The 23,811-nt window shown below is 43.1% G+C and overlaps 2 long non-coding RNA genes across 3 annotated transcripts in view; both read left to right on the top strand.

Moving 5' to 3' along the window:
• Positions 1-129: 129 nt before the first annotated feature.
• On the top strand, positions 130-3,212 carry LOC125386900. Its single transcript, XR_007227457.1, has 2 exons — positions 130-583; positions 2,081-3,212. It is a non-coding gene; the product is annotated as an uncharacterized LOC125386900 (long non-coding RNA).
• A 1,848-nt stretch (positions 3,213-5,060) lies between these two features.
• The window catches only part of LOC125386890, a 53,808-nt gene continuing 35,057 nt past the window's right edge, over positions 5,061-23,811 (top strand). For both annotated transcript variants that reach the window (XR_007227446.1, XR_007227445.1), the window contains exons 1-2: positions 5,061-5,418; positions 5,499-5,625. This is a non-coding gene — a long non-coding RNA (uncharacterized LOC125386890). The remainder of the gene's footprint in view (positions 5,419-5,498; positions 5,626-23,811) is intronic.

Here is a 23,811-nt window from a genome sequence, read left to right as displayed (position 1 = left end):
GCTTGTTACATAGTTCCACGCTACGGAGAAACGCTGCAGCGGGAATTCTTTCGTTATATTCGCACTAAATTTTACGTACAACGCTGATCTCTCCACGTATTGTAGCTTATCGAAGCGGAAGCGGCGAAGAGGTTGGTGGAAAGAGAAGCGAGAGAACGAGGGTACACAAATGCTACGAGCGAAGAAGAGTGGCATCGCAAGAAGAAACTCCAAAGGAACCCGTGCATCCACGGTAATTTGGCAAAGGTGAGACTTCCTATTGGAAGAAACGTAAAAGGTAGCCTTAAGGGAGGGATGGAAGAGAAAAAAAAGGCGCAACCTCCTGGTTGGAAGACTGGGAAGAAAAAGTGGGGAGCACAGAATGTCAGCGTAGGCGGGTAGACCGACGGAAAGTTTCGTTCAATCTCTCGTGAGAATGTTACGATATTCGAGCATTGTCAACGAAGGCCACTCAAACGGTTACGCTACGACGAAGGATCGATAAGATCTTTGAAGAATTCTCCTCCGGTGAAAACGTTAACGAGCACTTGGAATCTTTCGTATCGATGCCTGGACGTACGTACAAGCACGCCGTGGCCTTTCGGTAAGTTTATCGCGAAGTATACCTATTTGTCAAATAATCCGAAACGGTTCTATACTATGTCGGGTGCTACATCGTAAATGATCGATACGAAGATCGATTAGAAAAAAAAACGTCCAATTAGGTAAAAAATGCTCACGGTTTCCAATTAGTTCGCGATTATAAATGGCAAACGTTGGCTTCCACGTTCAGCGAACCGGTACTTTACCATCTCGCGTTAACGACAGAGACCGTGGCACCTATTCAACGGAGAAGATACGATCTGACGAGATAGTTCTACTAAATCGCATTTATCCTCGTTGTATTTCAATCTCGATTATTTAGCGTTCATTGACTCACAGCCACGAGTAATTCACGCACATTGCATACGCGCGCGTATAGTCTAAAGTTACAAGATTAATTAACAAGATAAAGAAAATGTTATAGTCGCGAGTAACTCGTATGTATCTATGAACGTTAAATATCGATGCGTTACATCCCGCTGTTCGTTCGAACCGATTTAATCCATGCATGTAGCAATAGACGAACGTCGAGAGTGCAGTTCGCAGTTAAAGGCAAGTAGGTACGTTATTGCTCGGCCAGGCTGGCTTCGCAGAGGAGGATCAAATGCGGAGGATGCGTGACGAGCGAGTTCGGCAAACAAATGAGAAAGCACGGATACGCAGGCGACGAAGGTGGATAGACGCTTCGTATGGACGAGCCTCGTGAAACCGCTACAACGACTGCATTATGATGGAACTACGGTTCTGGTCACTGCGGCAACGCTGCAGCTCCGAATTTATTCATGCCCGGCAAAATATTTCGTGGCTGCGCCGAGCGCCTGCGGTTTTCGTTGGATTATGCACCGGGGACATTGTACTAGCTAAAATCGTCCGGCTATCAACCTTGCCTCCTTTCACCGTACTCTCGCCGCTTCTGCCATGTACACCGCGTCACCGACGCGAATCTACAGGAAGACACACCCTGCAGATCTTTATCCATCTCTCTTACCCTTTCGTACGTTGACAAACATTCGCGTGATCCACGAACGTTAGAAGGCTCGACGACCTACCAAAAGAACGCTGCATCAGGATTTCGCATCCCTCCGGCAAACGCTAGTTGTTTTATCGCGGACGTTAGCTGAGTGCTATTGTCGCGCTCGACTATGTTTGACCGAACCTGCCTCTTTTATCTAACGCCATTTCGGACTGGACACGTAACCCTTTCAGGTTTATTGATTTCAGGAATCGGTAGAACGTAGTTCTTGGAATTCTACTTTGCTTGTGTCGGTGTTAATAAGCTGTGTGTATGTTTGTATCGATTTATACAGTTTTAGGAACAACTATAATATTATCTACCGGCATGATTTTAATTTTTTGGATAATGGTAAATAATATACATCTTCGCGAAATAAATAATCTCTTATTCTCTCGTATTATGCGTTAATATGTATTTTTATTAAAAATAACAGCAAATAAACGTTTAATATTTATAACGTATTAATATTTAACGTATTTTTAGTTTGGCTGTTGTGGGCTGTATCTCAAGGCTGAATTCGAGACGCGAGGAAGGAGGATGAAGAAGGATGGAACGATAGAAGAATTTGGTTTTCAATTTCTATCACGTCTTCGCATCACCGAGCTTCCGTTCCGTTCGATTACGTTCTACCATCACGTGTCATTTGTGTTTTGGTTCTTCTGTCTCAATTTTGTATCTTTGCTCGAACGTCTTTCGGTCGTGCAGGTAGAAAGGAAGATAAATAAAACGATCAAACTTCACATATTGTATCGCGATTGATATTTTTAAATTATTACGACTATAATCTTCGAAGCGCTATATACGTTTTTATCGCGTCGATTTATTATTTTCACCTGCTGGTATAAAAACTATCCTTCGAAATAAGGCTTAACGATAAATTAGGACATATTTTAATTACGTTTAATTACGAATAAGCATGGTATGCGAGCGAGTGTTAACGAAATTGCAGCGTTATCGCGACTTCCTATTTTCTCTTGCAAAATTCACGACCTTCGAAATTCGTAATTGCGTAAACAGGCAATCTTGTTGAGATAACACGAGATACGAAATGAGCGAAATAAAGGCATGTACGCGTGAGACGAAAGCTGAGGCTATTTTGTATTGCGGCCGCGTAATCTACATAGCGTTAACACGAGAAAAAGGCAAAAAAGAGAAAATCCAAAGAATGAAGAAAAGAACCTTACTCGGACTTTACTTTACGTACCAACTGGCCCTGAATGTCAGCTGCTGCAACGTTGGATGTACACGCTTCGTATGACATTCTCAAACATAAATCAGCCAGGATGCGTGGTTAATTGTACAATTGTGATAAATCAAACGATCAGCGGGAGGCCGTAATTACCCGTATGTGGACAATGATAAATCAAATGTAAGGACGTAGAATCATAAAATGTAATAGCTTATAGCTTATGAATATTACGGTAAAACTGCGTATCCAACGTTCCCTACCTCTTATTAAGCCTAAACAAAATGTTCGCGTATAAGGCAAGCTCGTCTGCATCCCGATTGCTTTTTCGCCATTTTCATCGTAAGATTGTATACCTATGCATTGAAACATGCTTATATATACCTACAAAGAATATATCTAAAATTGTTCGAAATAACGTTGAACCAAGATAACTTAATGATTTGTATGAAAATATAGTAAACCATGAAAAATACCATTTTCCTATTGACACGCGCCTTTCCTTTGAAAATATGTAACCCGAATCTTTGAATACATTTTAGATAGCTGTCACTTTGATTTCAGTCTGTCAACGAATGATTCATTATCTCGTATAAATCCGAAAGGCGTGCTTTACGAAGATTTAAACGATTTGCAACATCCCCACTGATTTGGAATTAATCGCGACTACGGAGTAATGATTCAACAGGAGCAAAAAGATTTATATACTGTCGTAAAGATACCCCGATCGAATATCTTGGCGCGCCATCGTCAGGAATTTATCCTAACTACTAACGTGTTCTCAGCTGTTCATGAGAATATATAGTAGCTTGTTAAGCTATGATTGTCTAAGTACGCGTTACGTTCGCGGAATGTAATTACAATTGCGTTTGATGAACGATTGGTAATGAATGCAAAAGCCCCTTTGACAAACGATGGACAACAACGAACGAGAACGGCGGTATTCTATTTGATATTCACGATGTTAAACGTGAAAACAATCATATGACAATAAACGGAACATAAGAAACTCTGACGTCATTTTAGTACCGGTAAAACTTACATCTTAACAATATTATTGCAATAATGTTAAAGAAGACTAAAATCACGGTTTGAGATAGTGTTATGTTCGAAGATCATGCGTTTAACTGTATTATGACTACTCGGAACGAGAAATGAACGTCAAGAGACAAAGAAGATAGTATAGGTTAGAACGTGTAATATATTTTGACACTTGTCAACGTATACATTACAATGATTTAACATGACTTTTCTGCCCGTTCCGCACATTGCATCGTCTTCGTTAACTTGTTGCCTATGTTAATGACGACCGCCTGAAAAGTTGGCATGCGAAAGTTTGTTTGTCTCTTATGGACTATCGAAATACGTGACAACCTACGTGAATGACATTCGGCAGTTCGTCAGTAGGAGACAAGTTCCGAAGAGAGCTTAGGGCGTGAGAGAATCTATGTTAAAGCATAAAGACGGTACTGACCTGTATTAAAGCGTGTTGGTAGAAAATTCCGATATAAACTGTGCATTATTCAGCTCCAAAACTAAAGCGGTCACGTGGTTGTATAACACGCATGTTGCCACTCCGAGAGAAGGATACCATATTACAACCGGACGCATGCGCATTAACAAGTACGTTCACTGGCGTTCGCGACGTGCATAAAGCCGATAGAGTCCGAGCAAACGAATTTTCCGGTAATACTATAGCTACGGATAGCTTTACAGTCCGTCGGATAAGATTTAATGAATCTCACGATCGACCCGGCTGCGTGTCGTGGCACGAACTGGTCACAGTTAATCCCTGCAGAGTTCCTCCTCTTCTGTCCTCGCATACATGTACGCATAGAATACCAAAGAACAGTCGCGTATCCCCCAATATACATGACGAAGGGAATCATAGCTTGATTACCCGTCAAGTTTAGGCGCGCGCGCGCGGGTTTATTCTAACCAAGAAATGTCCCCGATCTCATGTCGCGACGTTTTCTTAATCCTACTCTTACGATTAATCAACGTACGTATTTCCAGTCACTCACTTACGCTCCGATGCTATATTCTCATATAGCTTTCGACTTCGACAGATCGATGTGATATTTTCTCAGAACACACGCTAATGTCGCGAAAGTTAATGGATGAGCGCGCGCTTTCGCAGGGTCACATCCCGATGAAATATGTAGTCTATGACATAATCGAAAGTCAGGCGGGCGCGGGAGCCCTGTTTATTGGCGCTGCCGTCGACGTCGACGAGTCAACGTTCCAACCTACGTCACTTTCGTCGTCGAAGGTGTTGCTGCCGTAGGTGGTGCGCGGTCGTTTCGGCCCTAGGTAAACGTAACGCTGTCTGAAGAAGCCTCGAGAAGACCCGGACGAGGTGGGGGTTTATGGGTTTGCAACCTATGTACTACATCGTATTTCTAGTTATGGCTCCACGACAAAACCCACCTATGTAACTTCGCGACATTACTATGTGTATCGAATGTACGAGCCAATGTCGATCTACATACACTTATATAGATGCAACACAAACGTATAGATGCAACATATGGAATACGTATTATAGGTATGAATGTAGTTTGTTTGACATGGCGGCTGACACGAAAGCGAGACGAAGCAGGAAGACTGTCTGGCAGAAAGTAACAACGTACAGGTATATATGATATATACAATATGTATACACGTCTCCGTTGCCACGAGAGGATTTTAGTAAAATTGAGTTTCCCCACCCAGCCTATTTCCGAAGTAAGCCTTACTCGCCTCTGGCGCGTATTCTACGTTGACGCCAATATGCTCGTCGTCATCAAGAGGAGGTGAAATTGAAGCTCATTTTTTTCCCTCGAAGCTTTCGCATCTCCAGGTACATAGTTTATTTTTTCTTTCTACCCGGATCTTCTATCTTAGATAAAAATTTTAATGCGAAGCTTGACGATCAACCGAGATTTTTTTTAAGACTGAAAAGCATCCCGAGAGCTATATCTTATTATCGTTTATGCATACAAAAAGCAGGCAAAATAAGGAAATATAACGAAAAAGTTTTTATAAGTTTCTTACTTAATCTGTATTAAGATCTTGATTAAATCCATGAAATATACAAAATCATTGTTTACTAAAACTGCAACGTGCAATATGAAAAAAGTTGCAAAGTTTTCAAGTCAGTACATATACAGTGGATTGTTTGGTTATGTTTTGCTTCAATGCAAATCTAGCAGGCAATACTTATACGATCGGTAAAGTAGGATGCGGTACAAGTTATCGACCCATATCGTACATAACTGAGCAACTCCACAACTATACATATGTATGTGCATACTTATGCAATAGTATGAATATATATACGTACATAAAGAAAATAAGAGATAAACTAAGTAATTTTATATAAAATTCTTACGTCAAACTAAATTTCGGTTTCATGATATAATTTAAAAAATATAAGCTCTGCAAAAAGAAATCGTTTCTATCGGTTTGCATTGGAATCACGTACATAAAATAGGAAATATAATACTAAATTACCATAAACATTATTATTTATATCGAAGCACGACTCGATTTAAAAATCGTATCGTTGGATAATTATACTTAACGCTATTACGATAGCTGTCGTCATCGCATTTATGTAAAATATAAATTGCGAAAACTATATGCATCGATCGTAAAAATTACAAAATGTTACCTGCCCACGAGCGAAGCTCAACTTGGTATCGTCTTACTTTACCCTCGAACATTCAACATACGCAAGGATAGAGTGTCTCGCCGGAGGGATGGAAAACGCTGTAGGTAGTGGAATGGTGGGGAGAATCCTGGATAGAGAGCGGCCATGATGGTTCAGGCGACCATTCAGCGTGCCGCATCGTCCCGTTACGGCGTAATGGCCGCGGGACGCCGCCCAATGTAAAACTCCGTGGACGATACGCTTATTGGACACGAAGGCGTTAAAAGTTTTATTGCATGACTGACAGTTACACCCCGCATTTCAAACCCCGCCACGCTCGTCTTTCTCCCTTAAATCGTAAAAACCAAGGTGCGGATCTGTCGTAGCCGCGGATATTCTGGAAAACCCTGTATGACTGAGAATGCCCCCTGGGCTACGCCCTATGAACTGTGCTTCATGTTATTTGGAAACTCCATTTTCTAGTTACTTTTCCATCATTCTCCCTCTAATCAAAGTCGTACGCGAAATTTAAATTCCGACAGCAGTCGAATAATTTTGTTTGTAGCAATTTTGTAACTATACCATTTTGATTTTTTTTAAAGATACGAAAGCTCTAATGTTTCTTTTACTTTCCTTTGTTTAACGTTATCATTGACACGAGTGGAATACCTATAACGAAACTACTACACATGCGGCTTGGCTTACGTAACATCAGTTAGACTATCCAGAGCTAACGAATTCAACGTAACGTGTTCGGAATCTGTATCTTAATAATCTTACGACCCAGTCGTGTTTATGTCGACAGCGGATAAAAAGCGAGCAACCTTCTGTTATTGATTTCACGTTTATATCATGGATTGTAATGTTGTTGACATAGCAGGTAGGTTTGATAAATTCGCAGACATTAGATACTAGAACTATGCATATTACAATAATAAGAAGGTTCAATAACAGACAGCTAGAAAACCAGTAAAATGCACGCGTAGAAAATCTAATCTCATCGAACGTTTGTTTAATATCTGTTATATAATTACATCGTATCGCTGCAAGTAGCTCGAATGGACATTGTATGTACGTATGCTCAAGTTATTAATTATATGGGTATTAATTGTCCATTTCTGCTATAAATACTATAATACTATAATACTATAAAGCCACCGATGGTAGGTCAGGGTTAAATGGTATGGCGGGTATAAGTAGTGCACCAGACGTTATATCTAACCAGCTCACTTGTTTAATGAGTTCTATGCATATATCGTACAATCAACTAACAATTTCACCTACCATTACAATTTATTTATTTTTTTATTCGTCGAAGTTTTAAGCAATGTCATATACGTGAAATAATTTAGAATTTTTAATACTACTCGCTGTAACAGACAGTTACTCGAAAATAAAACGTCGCTATATAGATAGTTAAACGAATTTATAGTCACCTATCTACATAATAAATGAAGTATCCTATATAACAGTAAAAATAGACTAAAGAAAATTATTTAGTAATTCGGTGAACGATTACGAAGATCAACAGGCGTATATCAGTTTACTCACCCTTGGTTTCGATCGATGAACTCCGATCTTGTGGTCTTAGGACACTGCACTCTATTACAGTCAGCACGCGAATGTTCAATAATAGATCACTACCGCACTACGGTCTTTTTCCAATATCGCAAAGTTCGTCCATAAATCTTAAGAAACGATAATGTTTATTTACGAGTCGTGCCGGCACAAGGAGACTTCATTGATGACTTTTTGCCCTGGGTCAAGGACGTTTAGTTTGCGACTTCCCATAACTCCTACGGCGTGTTTCTTCGGTCAACTCGTCTTTTTTGGGGGGAGAGGGCAAACGAAGCTTGCCTCTCTATTTTCTTGAAAATACACTCGTTAATTTGACCTTTCTACTTTTTTAAAAAATTAGATATACGCAATAAATATCGTATTCCTTAATTTTTGGAAATTGAAGATGTTCTCTTCTTGCACAAATTTTGTTCGTACGTTCGTAGCGTCCATTATTTCAAGAATTAAGTATTTTTATAACCGGATAACCTTCTGGAAAAGACATTGGGTCAAAGTGAGCGACGGTGCATTCCATAACTCTATTTATTTTTCCTGGAGCCTAACGGGCAGCATAGTGCGTTTCCATTAGCGCTCTATATTTATAACATCACAACATCTATCGGGTTTATGCACTGAACGACCATCTACTCTTCAACGATTGTTGCTCCTTTTCTCTTCTCTCGCTTCTTCGAAGAACATTCTCTCCAAACACTTAATATAAACCACTTCGATCAAAGTCCTGATGGATCCTTTTGCGCGTTCCTCACTTTCAAAACAAGTGTCATTCACTGATTACTCATCGTCGAGTCCCGAACAACGTATTTACTTACAAACCTCGTAACCTTATCCAAGAATATAACAATCTGATCGAACTTTGAATAAACAACGATCCTTGGCCATCGCGGTTTCTAAATGGAATTCGAAGGATTATTCCTCGAGGCGTCCCTTTCGTCACGGTAGGCCGTGTAAGATAAACAAACACTCTTGTAAATAGAGCTGCGACTAGGCAAAGTAATTATTTAGACGGTTGAACCCCAGAGGAAAGATAGGAAATCGAGACAGGACCGTGGAAGAGGAGTCAGGGCGACCATGTGCTTCGCGAGTCTCACGAACATAACTGCGCTTGCGCCCCTTCCCTATGACTGACCCCTGCAAACGTCACACAAGCTCTTTCGAACGCTCTTTTTCCCCCCCGTCCTCTGCTCGTTCTCGTCCACGTCCTCGTCCTTTGGTTGGCATTCTTCGCGCTGGCTACAGGAGATGGATATGCTGTAAAAGCATACGTCGAGTGAACTGTTACGGCTACCGTGTCAGTCGTCTAAGCGTTGCGGCCTTCGAGAAGAAAAGGGGTGGCTGACGTGGCTGCGGTTGTCCGAGGTAACGTACTTACCTACACGCGTACTCGTCGTCGGATGACTGTATTTCTTCCTCTCGTCAAGACGACTCGTTCACTGTCCACTTTAATCGCTGCTCTCGTGCTCGCATACCGCGTTTACCGTGGCTAAGACTTCTTCGCGCGTCAGGCACTTCACCGCGCGTCCTCGTAACTGATTCGAAAGGACAGCAAGCGAAGGGTAACCGTTCGAGTGGGCGTTATTTAATGGATCGCGTTCTAGACGAAGACATCAAAAATAAATAGATTAGACTCGGAATCATGGCGACAGGGACGAGATAGTTCTGTCTGCCAACGATAATTCTATCAAATTTATCGATAACACCAACACTAACTTTCGTTTACCCTCGTTCTGCCATTTAATCGTCGGTGAAGCCGAATTATTGGAAAACGAAACGTCGTAATTGAGCTAATATCGCGAACGAGCACCACCACCACGATCGCGTTGTCTTTATCTCTGCTTAGAGCGACTGACGTCTTTCGAATGAAAGCTCAATGTTGCTATCTCCATCGATGTACTCGTCGAACCTATCTCCCGTACTTTCTGGTACATATCATGATGGTGCGCGATCGAAGTCGCGGACAACACCAACACTGGATACTTGTGGCGACCCTTCCACTGCGCTCGAGGCGCATCCTGTGCACCCGATGCACCCCCTTTTACGCACTTGCTCCGGCTGCCGGCGTACTTCCTTCCAGGTATACCCATGCGCACTGCACGAAAAACGAAAGAGGCAGCATCGTCGAAGAAGGTGAAGCTTATTCGTGTATCGAACATTCGCGTCACGTTGGTAGTCAGTAGGAAGCCAGCGGTCACAAACACGAAAGGTTACGAACCAATGGCGACGAATGGGCGTTTACGCGATGCCTCTCTTTCTGTCTATTAAATCAGCAAGATGTTCATTTTCCGCGAGTCCGCCGACTATCAATTAAATTTTCCAAGAAGTAGCCACGTCCTCGTTTTACTCTCGCGTTCCTTTTAATCGATTCCTTCGTTATCTCCTTGGTAATTAACTGGGAACGTGTATTTATTACATTAGAACGGGACGATCCGTGTCTTTGAATTATTTATCGAATTCATTCATAAAATTCGAAATTCGTACGATTCTACTCTTGTAGATCGCGAGATAAACATCTCGATGGTATAATCGATTTTTTATTTCTCATTTATCTTCCCTTCTCTTCTTCGTCGAGGGATTACGAAACTGGTGCTAAGTATTCGTAGATTACACGCGCGAAGAATTCGTGATAAAAATAACCTGAAAGAAGACCCTAATGCTTGCAATTTGAAACTCGTTCTTCGACCTCGCGACGCCAATAACTTACGCGAGTTTTCTTTGAACCGACAGAATTCTCCAGACGTAGACATTAAGATAAACATGGCGTTCTATAGTTTCGTGGATCAACAGATTAGCCATTTGGCTAATTTCCAGCTTCTAAAAATGTTTCTGCATACGAACAAAGTGAGAATAGTCTTGGGAAGACGACGGGGATACGGATATTTCCTTAGATCCTATTTCGAATACTCAAGGTTCGCGAAATGGAGACAATTTAGCGGGCGAAATCGATCGAAGATGTTGGAACGGTTGGCTGCAGGATGGGCAAACATCGTAGACATTTGTTCAAAGATTATATTCCTGGGAACCGCACGTTTGCGAACGGATAGCGACCAAGAAACTCGTACAAATGAAAAAATACACACAGACGGGAAGTCGTCTCGTAAAATTTGTGATTTGCATGCGTTATAAATTACACGATAAGAGCATAAAATCCTGATTGCTTCATACGCGTTATAAACCTGTTGTCATGAACGATCTTTGATGCAAATCGTTGCGTGTTATTGCCATTGATATGTTCGTGTCGGGGGAATAGAACACGCCTTTGTAGTTACTTTGTCCGTCGAACAACGCGAACACGGCCACTTACCGACGCAAACGGTGACACCGATCCTAAAAACCAACAATTTAAACGTTTCTCCCGATCGCGATAAGAAATTGTTACCTAGGAACAATGTGGTTACGCGATGACTAAACTTCGTTCCAAGAAATCGCACTTCCGGCTCGGTTTTCACACTCTCGATAACTATAATTTGTATTTCAGAAAGTTTGCAACGAGAGGAATCCAACGTTCCATCGTAATTGGTAGAAAATTTCGTATGAAATTATATTCTTCCAAGCGTGTTGTACTTTTATATTTCTTCGGAACTTTCGACGCGTAAATGTTCTAGAATTCGCGGAACATAGAAAAGGAAAGCGCAAGGCGAAGCTCATTGTCCGCAATTCGTGTAGCTTTCGGAAGGATTGACGCGTATAAAAACCCAGGTCGAAATCGAAAACATAACCTACTTTCACTTCTAAGGATTCAGCTGCATGCCAGACGAGCGTTCCATGAAGAGAAACAAAAAAGAAAAAAGGGGGGGAGGGAGGGACAACAGCATAGAACCCCGACTAGACGAAACAAGGGAGAACAAGGAGAAAGTACGGTACCTGCGTGCATGCTTCAGAAACCAAAGGAAACTATCGATGCCGATCTCAAGAACGTACATAACTCGGGATTAAGAAACAGGTTCCAAGGAAATAACTTTTCTTGAAAACTCGCGAACCTATGGAAAACGTTCGGCGAGCATAATTTGCGATTCTCTTTAACGCGCTGCTGTTGAAGCTTTAATAAACATCTATTTTTTATAGCCGCCACTTTTCTTACTGTTACCAAATTTTTACAAACATTTAGACAGCCCGTTGACTTACGCGTATACCATTTTTTACTTAGAAAAAATAATCTACCGATAAATTCAAAAGGTAAGATTTAAAAAGCGGCCATGGAAATTAATTCGGAGAAGAATATAACATACGTCGGGGAATTTAGTGTCAGATAAAATCTGTAACACGCGCGGCTGAAACCCTTGGTACCAGAATTCCCGCGTAATTTAACGCATCTAAATGTCGCCCTCATTTAACACCACACGGATTTATATCGCATTCGACCGACAATGACGAGCCATTGTTTTTATCGCGCGCCGTGCTCGCTTCGCTTTATCCAGATCTTTTGTGCCGATTCGGATAAAATAAGGACTCGAATTTCCATACAAATTGGACAACGGCGATAACGCTAGGTAAATTACGATGTTAAATTCGGAGTTAAACGGTGGTGGGCGTTATTTATCGCGGTGTCAACGGCGCGCGACACTATCCAAATCCGTTTCGATTCTTCCTGCTACGCGAAAACAATCGTATTGCCTGCTATGTTATTTCGTGCTAACAAGCTACCGTTTTGTAAACTTTGTTTACTCTGTCGGAACGCGTGGCTGGTCGAAAGACAAGCTTGCGTAAAAGATTACGCGCGAAAACAAACTCGCATCTGGATTCCAGTTGTTTATCAAACCAACGAATTGAAATTCCTTTATGCGGATTCCTTGATAAAGAAGGAAAAGAAATATGGGAGGAATTATACGAGCCACTTATTCGCCGTTAATTCCACGAAATAAAAAGTAGACAAAATCGATGAAATTATAGAAGAATCGATAAAATACTTTGATAGTAAAATTTCAGAGATTTCCAAAGTTGAAGTTAACTGTAATATTATAACTTATGGCTCGTATATTACGCGAATGGATACGAGTATTTTTATACAGCAACAGACAAACAGATTCACAGAAAAACTCTACGCAATTTACGAATCTTGGCAAAAAGCAATATTATATAAACCTCTGTCGGTTTGTCCGAGCAAGGTGATCAGCGACGGCGTTCGGATCGCCTCGAGGGTTCACGTACCTTCCCTGGATGATGCGTCGAGGTCGTTCGACGAACGAAACGTTGCAGTTATACGATCGGCAACCAAGTTGATTTGCAAAGGAGCAGAGGGTGGTGTATCGACGAGGAGCTCGATCTGATCGAGGACTAAGGGAGTCGGATGGAGAACGCGTGGGGAGGATGAAGGCATTGCTTAACATTTACGAGGACTTTGCATCCGGTGGTCGATAACGCGGTGATCCCGACCTGCGCGAGTATTTTCCTGCATCGAGAAAATGCACACGGGAGTCACATGGCGCATGGTCGCGATACAGGAAAACGGCTGACGGCGGCAGCCGATTGGGCGTGGCCAACCGCGATACGACCGTTCCTCCAATCGATAACCGGCTATCCCCACTTTTGCTGCCACCGCCGCGACAACGATGCACCGTTTCACGAGGAATTCGCCGTGTTCCCCTCTCGCGTTGCGATCTTCCTCGTTGCCGTTCTAGCCCGGGACGCCAGGTTTCCCGACCGCGAAAAAACTCCGCTAATTGAGTATTTGGGTGGCAGCGTTTGTTTATCTGCCGCGGCGAAATTCTCTTCGAAAACAGAGACACCGAACGCGCCGACGGTCGTTCGTTGCGGAACAAGCAGCCGAGGTAATCCGTGGGTACCGATCGAATTAAGAAATTCTCGGCTATCGATCTGCGAGAACTCGATATGTTTGTTTAGACGTTTACGCATGCACGGTTCGGTTAGACGAACGAATGAGAATGTTAAATAATCGAGTCTGTTCGATTTAGTCGATCAAAGGAGAACTTTGATCTTTCGTAAACAAAGGCGCGGAAATCTTACAAGACGGACGTATGTATTCTATGGTAGGACTGATCTTCTTTATTTGTTGTGGTACGAAGAAAGAAGGGAGGGACGTGGTAAACAGCGAGACTGTTTGGTTACGTTAACCTTGTCCGAGTACCGCTCGACATCGGCTATCAAATTCATTTAATGATAACTGTCTCGATACGTTTAGCAAATACCGGACTAGCGAATGATAAAGGTAGAATCGAGCGAAAGGCGTTCCACGCTGCAAAAGATACGTGATCGTTGTTAGAAAGCTTACCGTGAGGGTGGTAATAAGCTGGTTGGCATCCCGTTGCTCCGACGGCGGCGTTGGCCACGCTCGTCGCGACGCGGCACGCACCCAACAGCATGCAACGGGCCAACAACTGATCCACGATAATAGCGGACAATCACGTGACTCGGGTTACTTCGCAAGGCAACTGGAGGAACGTTGAACTTTCCCTGGCACATCACTAACGTAACACGGTTCGTGTTCGCGAAACTCGATAGGGAAGTGGATCGTGTACCACGAGACGCGCACGTACGGAAGTTGCCTACGAGTCGGTTTCCGCAGTCGGTTTTCGCCAGCGATTCGCTAGCTGCGAGCCAAGCTAGGAGACGACGAGAAGGGAGACGGTAAAAGGGCTGGCGCGGTACTCGAGCGAGAGGAAGCGTAGTGCTGGCGAACCGCGCGAGCGTGCTCTGGAGCAGCGCCCTGGCGAAAACGCGAGAGGAACGCGGCCGGCCCTGACGGAAAGGGCGATCGTTCCGCGACTAGAAACCGAAAATACCGGCGAAATACTGTTGGCTAACGCGATGGAACAGCCGTACGTTCGGCGCGCTATACGCCTTTGGCTTTGCTATACTATAAGGTAGTAAGTGAGTGAGAGACCAAGCGGGACCCCTACCGGCGCAGCCGTACATCTTAGTATTATGGGCAACTCACATTGGAAGATACGCCATCAAGCATAGCCCTAGCGAGAACGCGAGAGCGAGCGAGCCAAGCCGAGCGATTGTAAAAGTTTTAGGGACACTTTGCGAACGCTCTCCCCTCTCACCCTACCCTGCCGTCTGTACTGGAACGGCTTCGGCTACTCTCCTCTCTCTCACCGCTGCACTCCGTTCCGCTCTCGTCCCTCGTCGCCTCTTCTCTTCCTCTTCTTTCCACGTCGCTCTTCTCTCTTTATTCCTCCCCGCTCGCTCCTCTCCTCTCTGTCTCCCTCTACGAGTGTACGGAGCCGCGCCCCGGTTCTCTCACCCCGCACACCCCAAGCCGATCGCAAATGTATATACGTGGGAACGCGAGCGAGACGAAGAGAAACTACGCTGGAAAGCAACTTCGAAAACAGAGACGGTCGCCCCCCGTCCAAATAGCCGCCCGCCCAACCCTCGTTCTCCCTTCTCCGAGCGGCTGGCGTTGGCCACCGCTGGAGGAAGATGGCGAAGCCGGAGGCAAAAGCGAGATAGGATCCGGAGAAAATGATGATGCTCGCTTCTCTGGCCGGTGCTGCTGGTTGCCTCGTTTCGGCTTGCCAGCCACCATAGACAAGCCGAACCAACAAGGACCGAGATACCTCGTCTCTTGTTTCGTTCGTTCGATACGGAGCAGGATGACGCCGGGCCTCGACGCTGCGCCCGAATGAAGACAACAGACCGAGAAGAGAAAATTATGTGTCGCCATGACCTCCCTCGTTGCTCTTCCTCCGACGTTAGACAAAGAGGACGCGTTAGCGCGTTCTCCGCCGGATGAACAAGGACGCGACGAAAGGGGATGCCTCGAAGGGGTACGCGAACGAGATGCAGAGAGTGCAGCGTTTGTATTTGTCCACGTCGCGTCGACGTCGTGGTCGTCGACATGGGCGCGGCGCTCGATCGCAAGAGGAGAGTAACCGACTGAAATGGCAAAGGTGAGGCGGTGGAAGAAGAGATATTCGAGAAATGGCCAGAGAAGGGGATTACGCTGGATAGAGAATCGCGAAGCCGAGAGAGACGTCGCGTGAAGAGCGCCTCTCTGTCCATCGTTTGTACGGAGGCGAGAAGGGTTCAGAAAGAGACGATAGCAACCAAAGACAAAGAGAAAATGTTTCTTCGGTGGAGGTGTTTCTTGTCACTGTGCGGTGGCGCCCTCCGCTATTCCTTTTCAAACACGTGTAACTAGTAAGCATTTTTTTAAAATACCTCCTTTTCCAACGTCTCTGATATTTCGCTAATATCTGGACGAAGATCCTTGAATGCTGCAAACCGTACGACAGCTGCGCTCGATCCGCGTCCGATTCTTGCGACGCACAGTGTATTTTCCATTTTCTAAATCTTAACTCTTGTTAATGTCTCTCTGGAAGTGTCCAAAATTTGAGATCTACGTACGAGGTATAAATATTTGTCGTAAGCAGGGTAAAATGTCTTTGATTAGAAATCATTTTCTGTAGAATAAAATTTGCCGATCTGCACGAGGACGAAGAACAATAAGTGGACGCAGCTTGCTTCTACCGCTGAAATTTCTTCGCAAAATGGAAATTGTGTAGCATGCCGTCCGACCGGCTTACTCGACCGTGTCTTCGTGCTCTGATAAATTTCAAAGTAATGCACGATGAAGTAGTCACGAATTTTCGGAATCGACTTTCACGCGGATAATCGCGGACAAATTGGTACGAGCGATAACGAATTTACGATTCGTAAGAATGTTATTTCTTTCGCTTTATGACACTCGAGTCGAACTATTTAATCTCCAGTATGAAATTAAAGCTACTTTTAATTACCTATATGGAATGCGAATGTCTGCGCGTGATTAATATCCTAATTACGCGTGCAGCACAAACGTGTGCATCCATCTTGCCCGTTTTACCGTTTTATAAATGAAAATATAATTTTATAAGGCATTGCTCGCGTGATACCATCGCCCTATTGCCATTTCAAGATCTCTGAGAATATGATAGTCGCTAATTACTTACGCTAATTTTCAAAATAACACCATGACGTTAATGCGAAATATATTTCCAGAAAATTGTGAGATCGTAGCATAGATTTCCTATGACGTATAAAGTTTGTCCCAGCGTATGACCCAGTACGATTCCAAGAAGGAAATTAATGTACCGCGACTTCATAGGCATTGTCTGAATCGATCGCATCGTTGTGTTTCTTCGAACCGCGTTATTCCTGGTAATGGTGCTCTCCTGTGGAACAACGGACGAAAGAAACGTTATTTTCTCATTCCGTTCATTCTTCTTGTCCTCTCCTCTCTCTCTCTCTCTCTCTCTCTCTCAACAAGAGTTGTCTTTTTACAAACATTTTTCTTCGGACGAAGACGATACACCGTTTAGTACGATTCGCGAGCTCGTTAATTATATAGCTGATCTCAATTAATATCTTTTCGCGTCAATTTGCATCTCCAAATTATCGGTCGTATTATCGTGTAACGACTACGGTTAATGGTTTTAGCTGATTGCCCCAACGCACATTTGTGTTCCTCAGAACGCGTATCCATTGTAACCATAGCCTTAACACCGGTTTAACATCATCTCAGATTCCTTCTTGAATACAGCGAAATTAAATCTGATCCCCAATAACCAAGAGCTCGCCTGTCTGTATAAATTTGTACGAAGATGCAGCAATATAAGCGAGCCCTGTCTCGCGAGTAAAGCCGGCTTTGCGTTCCAAAGTCTGGAACAAGCGGCGTGAAACGCTGGAAGGAAACGGCTGAGGCCTCGTGGGAAGCTCGAGCGCTCGGAAACCATCGGCGCTCGAGGTATCGTCCAATTACAAACTTGCAAAGTCGGCGTGGAGTGGCTGGCGGATGGTGTTTCGCGGGCGAATCGCGAAAAACGTTAAACGTCAAGCGGTAGCTCGGGCACCGGTTCGAATTAAAACGTGAAGAAGCTTTAAGCACCCGATGCACGCATACAGGTGAACGATTCGGTCGCAACACATGTCGCGATCGCCGTTCGTATTAATCCCAATTAAGGATACCAGAGGTGCATGCTTAAACCGCGTCCACGGGGGGAGGACAAACGGCGATATAATAAAATCTCAAAATGACGGCACCGACCGTCTCTCGGCGTTATTATCCGGTTGCTGGCAAGAGCACCGGCCATGAGGGAGACTGTATCCTACACGAGGAGCATAAAATAGCCGGTTAAATGCGCCGAAGGAATACGAAAAAGTCTAATATGAAGAACCCTACGGCAGAAGCGGCTCTCGGCTTCAACGACGGTCCGAGTTTATATCGCGGACCCTAGGCATCGACCAATCGGAACGGTGAATTTCGCGGACAAGTAAATAAATTGGACGTGTCCCGCGACTGTTTTCCCGGAACCGGTGATACACCTCGCGCGATTTTAAGTCTCTTTTGAATGGAGATCTATCCCGAAATCGAACGACGAGGCCATTGCCATGGAATCCAATGATCCCTTCTCGTATTCGTAAATCTTCTAGACCAAAAGTTACCCCATGGAATTGTACAGTTTTGTTGACCAAGGGACATCTTTCGACTCGACCGCGTTACAATATCCAAAGAAATTGGCAGTTGCGAGAAACGATCCTTTTTCCTAATTCGAACGTTTTTGGCCGTAGTCAGGTACGGGCAAACGTGCAGGGGAAGAATGCGAGGCGAAGAGCAGAGAAATCAACGAATCGAGAAAGGCAGGGAGAAAACGATGTCCCAGGTTACAACGGGCAACATGGTGGCCGTGACAGCGATGATTTCGCTCTGGCGAGAGAGCCGAACGCTCGACGATGGTCACGTCCCACCCCATAACGCCCCATATACTCGGCAATTTATGCGCCGAAACGTATTAAATACCTTCCTGCCCCCCACTACGTGTGCAATCTTCTTGGCTGCGTATGGTTCCAGCCACGACGGTCACTATATATTAAAGGCAATATTTTAAATGCGGTACACCTACATTGTAAATACGGCTGTTCTCGAGCGATCCTTTTCTAAGAATAGAGTCGCTCGCAACATTCAGACAGCGCAAAGAACCACGGCTGTAGGCGCAAAAATCACGCCTCCTTGCTTCTTGGTCGGGTCCACTGTTTGCTCCTCTTTTAATATCGTCCATGTTCTTCCTCATTCCTCTTAGTTTCTCGGTTATTTGAACAAATTCGGCGGTAGAACGATCGATCGAGATTCTGTCAATGGCCATTGAATTCCGCTTTTTAATTTATTTGAAAACACGCAGCATGCGTACAGAAATTAATTGAAACTCTGGATGGTCGTTGAAACCTTTCATTTTTATTCCATCACCTTCAGGAAACGAGAGAAATTCTACTCATTTTCTACTTATTCCAAAAAAGGTCCGACATCGAGGAAAAATTCATCGAAATTTTACCAACGATCGGTGATTTCTTCCATCTACGTCTCTTTGGTTTGTCGAAACGAGCCCAATCCTTCTCTTAGCTTTGATTTCGACTTTTCTCAAACGATGCAACTCGATAACACAGCTCTAGCCATGAACAAGATAAACGATCGCCAGGTGGAATTTACTAAAATCAAACAGGAGAGTCAATGCTTCGCAAATCTAACTTTGATTCGGACTTCAACTTGCCCGTTCACCTGAAAAAGGCTCCCGTCTATATACGGTAAAACGAAGTTGCACGTGGTTGAGCGAAACGCCAATCCGAACAGATTATTTTTAGATGACCGAGGAGTTCGCGGCGGACGTACGATAAAAAGTCTGTCGCATTCGCGGAGAAGCGTCGTTACACTGAATATACCAGTAATTCATTGGACGCTGAGTGTGGCACCGCACGAAAAAATGTCCCGCCAAGAAACCTGCTCGCCGAATGAATTATTTATGAGGCAACCAGAGCGAAGTTCTGAGATAACGAGCTCGATCGTAAGTGCTTCTGAGCCTTCTTCTTTCGCGATCGTGATAAAAACGGTCGACAGTGCCGCGATGCAAGTATGTTTTCAGCTAGTCGTTAAAACGATCGTTTTATTGTCGTTACAAAATTATCAGACTCAGGTGACGAATGACGCGCATAATGTTCAAACGAAACCGCAATCTTAATTGAATTAATGACCGACGAGCCACTCTTTTTAACGCATTCCAACGTTACTTTGCTCCTTCCTCTTGAAACGTTCCATCTTTCAGGAAACTATTAATCAAGCAAACTATACCGGCACCCTTCTTTGTTGAAATATCCTAGTACTTGTTAATTTTTCACATACGTAGAAATATAATATCTCGTGTTCACGTTTTTACTTTATAAGTAATATCGTACGGACCGAGTGCTTTAAATCGAACATAGAAAAATAAGCAAAGACGACGCAAAAAGGTAATAAAACTTCGGTTTCTTCGAATGTTTCGAAGGTCTACATTTTAACATACGTAGGTACTGGATGCTCTCTTATTTTTAGAAACTAACTGCGAGCAATTTGGACGAACGCGAATAAGTCGAATATGAATTTCGACTAAGACAAAGAATTGATGTAAACAGATTGAAAAATTTCACTCGAAACAGACTTTAAATTCTATAATTTATGGCTAGGAGTTTGAAACTCGAATCGTTAGGGGGATTTCATCTTCTCCGCCATGACTATTGGTCGGAAATAGCGGCAGAGAATCGGAGAATCCTTGAATAACGTCTCAATCGGATACACGCAGAAAACCCTAGCCCGATCGAACTGGGTTCGCGACTCGGTCGAATTACTCTCTGACCCTCGTCGAGTCATCGGACTCTCGCCCGCCTCTTAATAGCATCGCTCTGTTATACGCGAATAGGATTAGCTGAAACAAAAATGAAACTCTTCTCCGATGTTATTGCCTCCAGCCGCGAGGCAATAACATCATTTCATCCCTTCCGTTGTCGTGTCCTTTCGTCGGTCATTCGTTAAATTAATATTAATCTCGCGTTCGATTGTTTCTCAGTTAATCGTTCGTCCCGTGAAACTTTTCATAATTATGATGAACATCGAGTTATTACTATCGTAAAAGTTTGTCCGAAGTAAGTAATATCGAATAATGTAGAAAAGTTACAATAGGTATATAAGGCACGTATCTCTTTCTCGGTTCAACGTTGACTTCCATCTTGAATATTTTGTTCAGACCGATATATGATATTCAAATATTCCGCAAAAACGAACAATATTTTTCTATCGTTTCTACGCAAGCAACCCTCGAGGGGCCAACTATCCTTATATGAAATTCAATTCGAGAAAAGAAGAATAAAATTCGCAGTGGTCATACGAATGAGTGGGCGTTCGTCTTCGACTGGAAGATACCCGGTGCCGGCGGTCGTGGCGAGTTCGAGTCGAATAGGTGGAACACGGTGGGCGGGTGTCTTCGTTGCCTCGAAAAACTGGCTCCTCCATTCCGCCTGAGAAGGACGTTTGGTCAACCTTTTATTAGTCCGCCGGCCGAACGCCTCTTCTTGGTCATTTTCCGCACAATGTTGCAGATTCCAATCCCGCCGACTCGCCGATTCCCAATTTTTATTTCGTTGAAATATAGCCGTGGAGACGATGAACCATTTCTTCCCTCGACATTAACGACTTACACTGGCGAGGAGATCGACTTTCATCCCGCAACCGACTGATTGTGCTCGCGATGAAATTTCAGAGGAATATAATAATATGGAATCTTGCGGTAAAGTTCGATACGTAATCCTATAGCTTTCTGGAAACAGGGCCATTTTCTATGTCGATACAAAGCAATCGAGAAAGATCGTATTTTTGCATCTTTCGTAGTTGGAAATAAGCTGTTACGATCGACGTTGCCGATTGGCTGCTCTCTGACGTGATATTTTCCACAAAAGTTGCGCTAAGAAGGCATTACGTTCTGCTTGAACGTTCCTCGTTTCGAATAACGAGGCGAACAATCGACCTCCGTTACGACAGCCAGATAAGAAGGTTATGGTGTCCTTCGCATGCATTTCGCGTGCCGGATGACGTGTATGCATTGCGACAAAAATGTGAGAACTTTGCGCAAAGGTATTTCTCTCGTAATTATCGGTTACGTTTTCGTCAAGAGCTTATTTTTGATATTACGTAGCTGTCTAAACTTTGTTGCGAATATTTCAAGACCAAAAGAATGTACACGATACCTCCAACGTGTAAGAAAGCTCGGAGTATTTTATTTCGAAAATTTTTGACGGACGAATTTAGTTGAAGTAGCTTTATAGAAATAATATTGTACGAATTCTAGAGATATTGGATTCAAGAGAGAAGTGGGTTATGTAAGAACGCCTATGAGATTTCATTTAAGACTTACTTGCATATCAACGTGGGAGTGGTAATCATGAAATATTGTCCTACAAATTACACCTACTCAATCAGTTCTCGTTATTAGACCTTCCGTTACTCTGGTTCAATGTTTCTGCACATGTATGCATTGTACGTGTTTAATATCGTTCGATAGTTCGCTACGACTACGTTGAACAAATAACAATTTTGAATGAAAAATAAATTATACGCTGCATGGATACGCAAGACTAAATCTCAAATGTGAAGTCAGAAATAAAGAATTTGTTTAATTCAGAGTAAACCGATCAATTCGAAGATTAAACTTGCTGCTTTCAGATTAAATATAAGATCTATTAAAGTAACGAAACAAATTCACCTACACCACAGCGCACTAGGTACACATTACTCTTATGTTTCGTATCTTCATCACGCTGATTATTAAACACCTAATATTATTATCTAATATGATTTTCACAAACACCAATGCACCAATTTTCCTGTACGTGTCAGCAAAGTATGTCTTTAAACTCACAAACACGAAATTCGTAAAAGATCGGATTCCAATTAACGTCGCTATTCTTGCTAATTTTCTATACAGAATAGGAACATTTTGTATCGCGTGACTAGATTCGAAAGTCGCGTGGTGATCGAGGAAAGCGTTTTGCAGAACTGAAGATGTAGGTGAAACGAAAAGCGGGTTAGAAAGTTGGGGAAGAAGTTTCCAATTTTTTTTTTTGCTTCCCCGTCCGGATATTCAAGGGCTGCGCCGTTCCCATAGAAAGTAATAGCGCAAGCAGAGACCGGTCAATTTTTTTTATCGATAGAAAGTTGGTCATTTGACCCAGGCACCATGTCGAAGTTTCCAGCATGCGGTTCCACAGTTTCTTTTGTAATATCTCGTCTCGACGTTTATACCCACCGCCATTCGTTCTATCCTTTTCATTGTACACTTTACTAATTAGTTGATTAATTATTAATTTCTAGAGAAATATTATTAGTATTATAGAAGCGATTAAAGAATTATCTATATAACAAGACTGGACTATTCAAAGTTAATTTATACCTACTTACTGCGAGCTGGTGGTCTCGGTTTCCTCCACTGTAGAAAGATTTATTATTTAAGACCGATTAGATTGAGAAATAAAAAGAAATTTATCGATACGCTTATCGTTACATTCCTCGTACGTTTAACTTACATACGTTTAAACGACCAGAATAGTAAGCAAGGCGCGATACGATACTAATCTATGAATTTTCAATAAGATCCAACATGCTCGCTTATCCTCGAGCGGCCCGTGAATCGAATGTCACGCGAATAGCGTAGCAGGTACTTTTCAGTTTATTATGAATGACCGTAAACACATCGGCTCATAGTAACCGGTTAATTAACATGCATATACGTCGATATGAAATCGAAGGAGAACAGGTTCCATTTAAGTGCAAACTCACAGACGATCGTGACATTAAGAATGATTTAAAAACTTTCCTCGCGTCCCTACTCTGACACGGCGTATTTTTACAACTTTCGTTTAATATACGATGATTGCTAAATCGTCGCTTAAGACGGGGGCATGATTAAACTTCTGAAATTACGTACGTACGCCAAAGTGGCTGAAGTTTCATGGAAAACCGTTTATCTTTTCCCGTTACTTCCGCGATAAAGTGGCGTACTTTATAAAGGTACTTGTTCGCCG

The sequence above is a fragment of the Bombus terrestris genome, chromosome 18 (genome assembly GCF_910591885.1).
Source record: "Bombus terrestris chromosome 18, iyBomTerr1.2, whole genome shotgun sequence".
In the NCBI taxonomy this organism is placed as follows: domain Eukaryota; kingdom Metazoa; phylum Arthropoda; class Insecta; order Hymenoptera; family Apidae; genus Bombus; species Bombus terrestris.
This window is presented reverse-complemented; position numbering and strand designations above follow the sequence as displayed.